Source organism: Diceros bicornis, chromosome 28 (genome assembly GCF_020826845.1).
Source record: "Diceros bicornis minor isolate mBicDic1 chromosome 28, mDicBic1.mat.cur, whole genome shotgun sequence".
Taxonomy (NCBI): Eukaryota; Metazoa; Chordata; class Mammalia; order Perissodactyla; family Rhinocerotidae; genus Diceros; species Diceros bicornis.
This window is the reverse complement of record NC_080767.1, coordinates 3,387,237-3,395,241: the sequence shown is the minus strand read 5'-3', so window position 1 is coordinate 3,395,241 and position 8,005 is coordinate 3,387,237. Positions and strand designations below refer to the sequence as shown.

The 8,005-nt window shown below is 50.7% G+C and overlaps 1 non-coding gene across 1 annotated transcript; it reads left to right on the top strand.

Moving 5' to 3' along the window:
- Positions 1-4,412: 4,412 nt before the first annotated feature.
- Positions 4,413-4,519, top strand: LOC131393843 (U6 spliceosomal RNA). Its single transcript, XR_009215988.1, has one exon. It is a non-coding gene; the product is annotated as a U6 spliceosomal RNA (small nuclear RNA).
- Positions 4,520-8,005: the final 3,486 nt, after the last annotated feature.

Here is an 8,005-nt window from a genome sequence, read left to right as displayed (position 1 = left end):
CCATTCTGCTCCCTCCTTTATAACCAGGTTCTCCCAGGGTTAGCGCCCCCATGATTCCTTTCTGAGTCCCCTTTTCGTTCTCTGTATAACGCCCCATCCCGGCTCCCTCATGAGCAGCCCTTTCTCAGCAACTCCCACAATCCCCGTTAAAATTCCCCTATAATCTTTCACCCTACTTCCCCTTCGTGTTCTCGAATTTAGCCCCCCTTTACTTTCCCCTCTTGGTCCTGCCTTTCCCCTAAGAATTTTCTGTCTCGTCCTATTCTTAATTCTTTACTCCCATGATCTCCCCTATCCTAGCTCCCCCCTTTAACTTTTCATCTCAGCTCCACGTGATCTCCTTTCTTAACACCCTCAGAGTCTCCCATCTGAGCCCAACCTCCCCCCGCCCCCCCATTAAATCTCAGCCCCAGTGTGCCCGCTGTTTAGAGCAGTCAGGGCTGCGGAGGAGGTTGCCAGCGGAAGCCGACGCTTGAGCAGACACGGTGCCTGGCGCCCACGTCTCTGTCTCCCAGGCCCATCTGTGCTATAGGGTGCGCCGGTGGGGAGGTGGTAATCGAGGGTGAAGAGGGGGAAGGAGTTCTTAGGGAGTTTGAGGACAAAAGAAGGGCCGGGCAGAAGCTCTCATTGTTTCCCAGAGACAGAGTTTGGATACCCATGAGGTCATGCAAACTAGATAGAGCTGGAAAGTGAGGCTTGGAGAGCATTATTTCCTAGGCCACAGAGCAGAGCAGAGCAAGAGAGAGGTCTAGGGGTCCTGAGGTCAGGTCTGCATATTCTCCACTACCTGCCTCCTTTCTAGTACTCACTGTGGGGATCCCAGGTTTAAAGGGGTGTGAGGTGTAAAGGAAGGAAAGGAAGTGGAGTAAGAGGAGGATGGAGAGGAGATGGGGTGAGGGAGAGGGGGAGGAGGGGGGAGGGAAGATGGAGTAGGGGAGATGAGGAGAGGAGGGGAGGGGGAATGGGATGAGGGGGAAGTGGAGAGGAGAGAGGGGAGATGGGATGAAGGGGAAGTGAGGGGAGATGGGATATGAGGGGGAAGTGGAGAGGAGAGAGGGGAGATGGGATGAGGGGGATGGGTAGAGGAGGGAGAGGAGATGGGGTGAGGGGCATGGGGAGAGGAGGGGATGGGGGATGGGATGAGGGGGAAGTGGAGAGGAGAGAGGGGAGATGGGATGAGGGGGATGGGTAGAGGAGGGAGGGGAGATGGGATGAGGGGGATGGGTAGAGGAGGGAGGGGAGATGGGGTGAGGGGGAAGAGGAGAGGAGAGAGGGGAGGGAATGAGAAGGGAAGGGGAAGTGGGGAACAAGGAATAGAACGGAGGGGAGATGAGGTGAGCAGCAAAAATATGGGACAGGGAGGTGGGGCGAGGAGGAATGAGGATAGGAGGGGAGGCGGAGTGGTGAGGGGATGCGATAGTGTGACATGGAGATGGGCAAGGTAGGATGAGGGGGCCCAAAACTGGTGCTGGCTCCTTAGGTCTGGGGGCCACTCTCCCACCTCCAGACTCATGGGGGCCTGGGCTGTGGGTGGCTCTGCTTCTTCCTATTCCAGTTCTCTCTATTTTGCCTCCTGCAGCCTTGCCTCTGCCAACACGGAGGCAGAAAGTTTAGTCACCGGCCCTTACCTGGTGCCTGCTAATGTTAAATTGTAGTCCTTGCCCATCGAGGGTGTTGGGCTGTGACTTCAGGTGTTGGTGGCACTGACTCCGTCTGCCAGGTTCCTGTTGCCGCCCTGAGTCCCATTGCCCTGGGCATCAGGTGTGTGTGTGAGGCACCAGGGTGCACAGTGTGGCATAGGGTATAAGAATGTAGGCTCTGGGGGCAGACTGTCGACCTTGTGAGGTTACTTGCCACATTTGTGCCTCATTTTCTTCTTGTAAAATGGGGATAGACAACAACAACAGTCTCTCATAGGTTTATGTGAGGGTTAATTAAGGTAACACATATAATGCACCTTGTTCTGAGCTTCAAATGTACTTAATGCTCAACAAGTTAACCGTTACTCTGTATGTTCACAGCTATCTGGGTGTGTGTGTGTCTGTAAATGTTTGAGTGTGATTGGGAGTTATTTGTACTGTTGTATCTGTAATGTGATTTGTGAGTGAGGGTGTACCTGTGTATTTATTTTTGTGTTGTAGTGTGCCTGATTCTGTTATTTGCTGTAGGCATGTGATTTTGTGTTAGTGTACATGTATGATTAAATGACTGTGTAGGCCTGTGTCTGCATGGCAAAGGGTGGATGAAGTGTGGCTTCCTGGCTGTTAGCACCCTGACACTGTGTCTGCTGGTATATGCATGCATCCAAACACCCCCACTTACCCTCGCTCCCCATTGAGACGTCATAACCCAAGATGTCCCCTCAATTCCTCACCCTGAGGGAACAGGAACCAAGGGTAGGGGCGGGGGTGGGTGCCAGTGAGGAGGCGTTTCAACAGGAGCACATGTTCCCTCCCAGACTGTATATGGGAGGGGGAGCCCCCTATCTTGCACATATCCTGAAGGCTCCAGAGGAAGTGCACCCCCTCAGCCCATGCTCAGTTCCCTGTCTTATCACCATGGCAGCAGTTGCCAGGGGCTCCCACAGTTGCTAAGACCTGGGTGTGGGAGGCTGCCAGGCTCTGTTGCTGATAGAAACAGAGACTCCTAAGGGAAAGGAAGACTACTCCCACAGCTGCCAGCTCTCTGCAGTGACGAGACTGGCCCTTGGACCTCTCTTGTCCCCAAATTGTACCTGTGATTTGTATGTGGCACTACTAGGGTTGGTGACACGCTTTAACAGGAAGCTGGAACTAGAATGCTGGGATCCACCTTCTGAGGAGAAAGGGGGCCCTAGCCTGCCCATTACCATCTTTAAGGTTGGGAGGCCCTTAGAAATTAGTGACTACCTCATTCTGCCCCCCATCCCTTATTCTTCTCTCCTGGCAATATCTCTGCTTGAGTTCTCCAGTGACTGGTGCTTATTACCTGATGCTTCCACCTGCTGTAGGAATGCTACATTGATCCCATTACTCTGGATGTAAACTGACTGCTTTCTGAGGTCAGACTCTTAGCATCTCACTTGGATACATACTTCGTGCTGCCACTTGAGCCCAGACTTCAGTCCCACACTGAGTCCTAACTTTGGCCTCAGCCTGAGACGCTGACCTTGCTCTCAGTCCCGGACCAGACAGTTCCCCAAACCCAGGCTCAGCCTCAGTCGTCCTCCTAGGCATGGATGATCCCTCATCTTGATACAGATACTTGAGCTCATCCCCAGATTCAGTTCTGATCCTGTACGCTGACTGAACACTGACTAGCGATCTAAATCCCTGGTACTCGCCTGGCGTCTCCCTGCACTTTCTGAACCTACACTGACCAGTACCACAAGGGTTCAAAGGAGTTATTTCTTGCTTTGGGGTGAAAGGACAGTATTAGGAATGACCAGCAGAGGGCGTGCAACATCAGGTTGAGAGGCAAGCTTCCCAGAGCCCCCACCTGGGAAGGGGATATTAGGCATATTGAGATCTTGGATCTTTTCTCTCAGGTCAGGACCCAGAGCTGGAGGCACAACAGTTGGTCTAAGAGGTTGAACTAAAGAAATTAAGGTTCCCAATCCAGCGATGCTGATGCTTTGGGGTCATGTGGGTCCACATAGTCCTGGATCTCCCTCCAGCTCAGCTGGCCTCAGGGCTGGGCGTGTACCAGAAGGTGCTTAACCCTTTGCTGGAATCGCAGGTCTCAAGAGGACTGGATACCTGGTAAGGCCTCCCACCCCTAAACTCAACATTTCTGTCGTATGCTTATACAGCGTCGCTATCTTCCCTGGTATCCAGTTATCTTTTGGTCCTATTAAGTGGAAATGTGCCTCTCCTCCACCTTTGGTCTTAGCTCTGTCCTTGAGGTCCCATCGACCTCATTTGTCCTATGTGTCAGATATCATCAGCCATCTGCATCCCTCAAGCCTGCTCCTCTCCAGGGTGAACACCGCTCAGGTTCCTCCTCTGCCTTGTTCAATTCCAACCACTAAGACCATATTTCCCTGGCTGGGTTTCAGTTCGTGTTAGCTGGCTCTGATTAGCTTTTTCCAGGAATGCCAGTGCCGTATACAGATGAGTTGGCCTGCCTCCCTCTTCTGACTTTGAAATTCTTTCCTTGTAGCCTCAGGTTAAATCAGTTTTTTGGTAGCCACCTCATACTGTTCACCCATACCAAGTGAAGGCTGCAACCTCTTTTCTCCCTGAGCTGCTAAATCACATCTTGCCCGTTTGTACCTATTATGATTTTGAAAGGAGTGTTGTATTTATTTTAAAAAACAAAGATCATGAAATAAAAAACATTTTGGCAATACCTTCTGAGTTTTAGGGCAATCCTTGGGCTTGGAAATCTCTGTACTTGATACTTACTTAAAGGTGGAACAAGGAGGGACTGAAGTGCTTGCTTCGGCAGCACATATGCTAAAACTGGTACAATACAGAGAAGATTAGTGTGGCCCCTGAACAAGGATGACAAGCACATTTGTGAGGCGTTCTGTACTTTTTTTTTTATTGATGTTTTATGTACTTTTGTTTTTGATGAATGTTAAAATGTAATAATGTAAAGTGAATAGATATATGAATAAATTAGTATATTGCAAAAAAAAAAAAAAAAAGGGACTGAAGATCCCTAGCTGGCTTGGCTGTGACTTCAGCACTGTGGACAGAGGCCATTGGCAGTCCCCCCCAGCTATGCCTGGGTCTGTGGGTGGGTGGAAGATGATACACACACAGCCTTCACTTGGGGCCAGAAATCCTCGCTGCTCACTCAGTGTTTTACAGTGTATAAAGCCCTTTCCTTTTACTGAGCTCATTCTGTTCTCACTCAACTACCAGCCCAGGAGGCAGGCTGGACAAAAATCTTTTTCCAGATCTTTACAGATAAGGAAACTGAGGTCCAGCAAGGTGAAACTTCAAGCAACCCTTTGGGTGAGGTGGGAGAAAGAACACTAATTACTCCATGTTTAGCAAATTTAGCGGCCACTGTTTCCTTTTGGGGAATGACTCCCCAGAGGTAAAGAGGAGTGCACTTGAGCCAAAGCAGGACAGGGTGGGTGGGAATTTGTGTGGAACCAAGGCTCCAGCCAGCCCTGGGAACAAGTGGCATTTGGTAGAGGAACAGTCCTAGGAGGGTCTAAAGTTCCAGTCAGGACTGCCGGACTGAAGCTGGGGAAAACCGCACGTCATTAATGTCCACAGTGGCCCGGCTTTTATGCCTCTTTTTCTGTCCAGTGCTCAGTTTCACTGAGCCTGGAGACAAGGAGAAGGGACCTGTAGGATGTCATTAAGCTGTCTCCATGCCTGATGGACCTCTGTGGAAAACTCCAGGGAGGAGAGGTCTGGGAGCCTTGTGAGTGGGATGAGCTGTGCAGGTGGTAAGAAATCCAGTGACATAGCTACAGGCCTGGCTACCTGTATATCTATTCCCTGGGGTGAGGGGGAATGGGGAGGGGCTAGGCCATACAGCACCTGTTTCCTTGAGGTGTACTTTGACAGGCAGCACAATAAAGTGGTGAAGAACGTGGGCATTGAAGCCAGACTACCTGGTTCCCCTGCTTCCTAGCTATGTGACTATGTAACCTTGCGAAACTCTCAGCCTCCCTGTTCCTCATTTTTCTTATCCGTAATGCGAATCTCACGGGGTTGTTTTGAAGATTAATTACTTTATACAAAGTACTTAGAACTGCCCAGTGCATAGTAAATGCTCGAAAATGTTAGCTATTGTTTGTGTTTGGGATCTCTATGGTTTGGAGGTAGATCTGCCCCTGATCCACAGTCTAGAGATGCTTTCCTGCCCACAGGTGCTGGCTCTGTTCTTACCAGATACATGGCATGAATGAGGATTCCATAGTCCTCTGAAAGCTTCCCCAGACCTTAGGTTTTGAGACGGTTTACCCAACCCTATCATATCACATTAAAACAATTTGCAAAAATGGGGAGGAAACTTTCATACTAAGGAGGGCCCAGAAGATCAGGAGAAAACACAGCCAAATAGCTTCCTCACTTTGTAGCTCAGCAGGAACTAGGAAGAGAAAGCATCTAAAATGGGCCCTTGGTGGGGGGCGGCGCAATACATAACAGACAGGCTCGCAGGCCTTAACTCTTCCTCAATTTCTTCAAACACTCTGGCTGCTTTCTTCACTCTGGCCCGTTTCTCCTCTGTGTCATGATGGAGCCCCTGCCTCCTCCTACCCCGACCCATCACTTGATTCTTGGGAAGGTTAGCACTAGGAAAGCTCTAGAAAGAGAGGCAAAGTGTATTCTCCTTCTTGGAGGTCACAGTTCCTCCGGTCTTAGACTCAGGAATTGGCCAATGATAGGAAACCACATAGAAACTCAGCAGGTGCCCCAAACAACAGCAAACAGGCAGTTGAAATAGCATCACAGTCTGTTTATTATGATCTCCACTGTGCCCAGCCTCTGGGAGCATGAGCTCCTTCTGGAGTGAAGGCTGAGCCATGGTGAGGAACATGCAGCTGTAGTGATGGGAAGACAGGGCTTGGGGATGTTCCCCTCAGCTTACTGTCAAGTTACCTTCTGCAGAAAAGCACATAGGAAGGGCATGAGGGACCAGAGGGCATTGGGTCCTCTCTTGTTACTTGAGTGCTCTCAGGGCCCCCTCACAAGCCTGTGTTTGGCTAGGAGACAGATCTTAGGCTGTCTCTTAAACGAGACTAAGCTTGAAGGTCTTTGTTTCACCATGGATATGGAAAGGCCTTGCTACTTATACCCTGATGTTCTCATCTGTGGTCATGCCAACTTATGCTATACAAACTGGAATGTAATTGGGCTTCTTAGTCACTGGCCAAAACCAGACCTGACACTTTCTCCATGATTTAGGTCATTGGGGCATGTGGCCCAGAGGGAAGGAGGTTTTCCTTAATGCTAGTTGGGTCTAATGGAAATTCCATAACCTGTTTCTTTCAACGTTGTCAAAAGCAGTGGCAGCAGGAAAGCAACAGCAGGGAAAATGTCCAGGTCCACCCCACTCCAGGACTGAGCTGTTGGGAATAGGCATGATGCGTTAATATCCTCCACTCAAGGACACCTCTGTTGTCTGGGCTGCAGCCAGGGGCCCAGAGAGCTATCCTGGGCAAATTCAAACTATGTGGTATGGAGAAAGTAGCAACTTTATTCCACTGTAAATAGAGTAAAAAAGGTTATGGTTACAGGTGCTGCCAGGATGCCCTGAAATCCTGGCAGCAAGGTGGTTCTGCCTTTTAATGCCCAGTATACATCTGCCTTCACTCTGCTGGTTTGAAGGGGACATTTGGAGGATCACTAGAGCCTGCTACCAATCCTGCCTGGAGGTTACTCTTGGCTCTGGGGTGGTCATGGCTGGCCTGGGGCACTGCCAGACAGCTTCTGCCAAGCTTCCCTCCTGGCTTTAGGGCTTCTTGGCACCACTCTTACTGAAGCCTTGAGACCTGCAATGGTTAGTGGTTGAGGTTGTGCTTTGGGCCAGGAGGCCTATGCACTATCGTGGGCTCATCCCCCAGTGAGGTGCCCTCTTCCCAGGCAGTTTGATTCTGTGCTTCCCATACTCGTGATAGGAATGGGGGAACCCCCAGACTGGGCCACTCGAACAAGGCCAGGATGACATTCCATGGGGAGCACCAGGGCCAGAAAGGCCAGTGTCTGCCCTGTAGCCCCAGTTGCTTGGGCTGAGGGCAGGAAGAAGCAGTTGTGCTCACGGCTCTGGCCAGGGCTGTCCTCAAAGGAAGAGGAGCACTTGAGAGTGGGTCAATACCTAGGTGTGAGGGAACTGCTCCATCCCTGGGATCCAAAGGGCCATTGCTCAAAAGCACAGAGCCTGCATCTGTTGGGGAAGGCTGGTCTTGGGAGAGGAAACCATGGAGCAGACCTGGAGAGGTTACACGGCCACTGCTACTGCCTCAGCTGATCCTCTGTCCCTGCAGCTCCAGTGTGTCATCGAGATGCCCTGTCTCTAAATCTGAGCATGGGGAAGGGGACTGCTGCAAAAGAGGCTT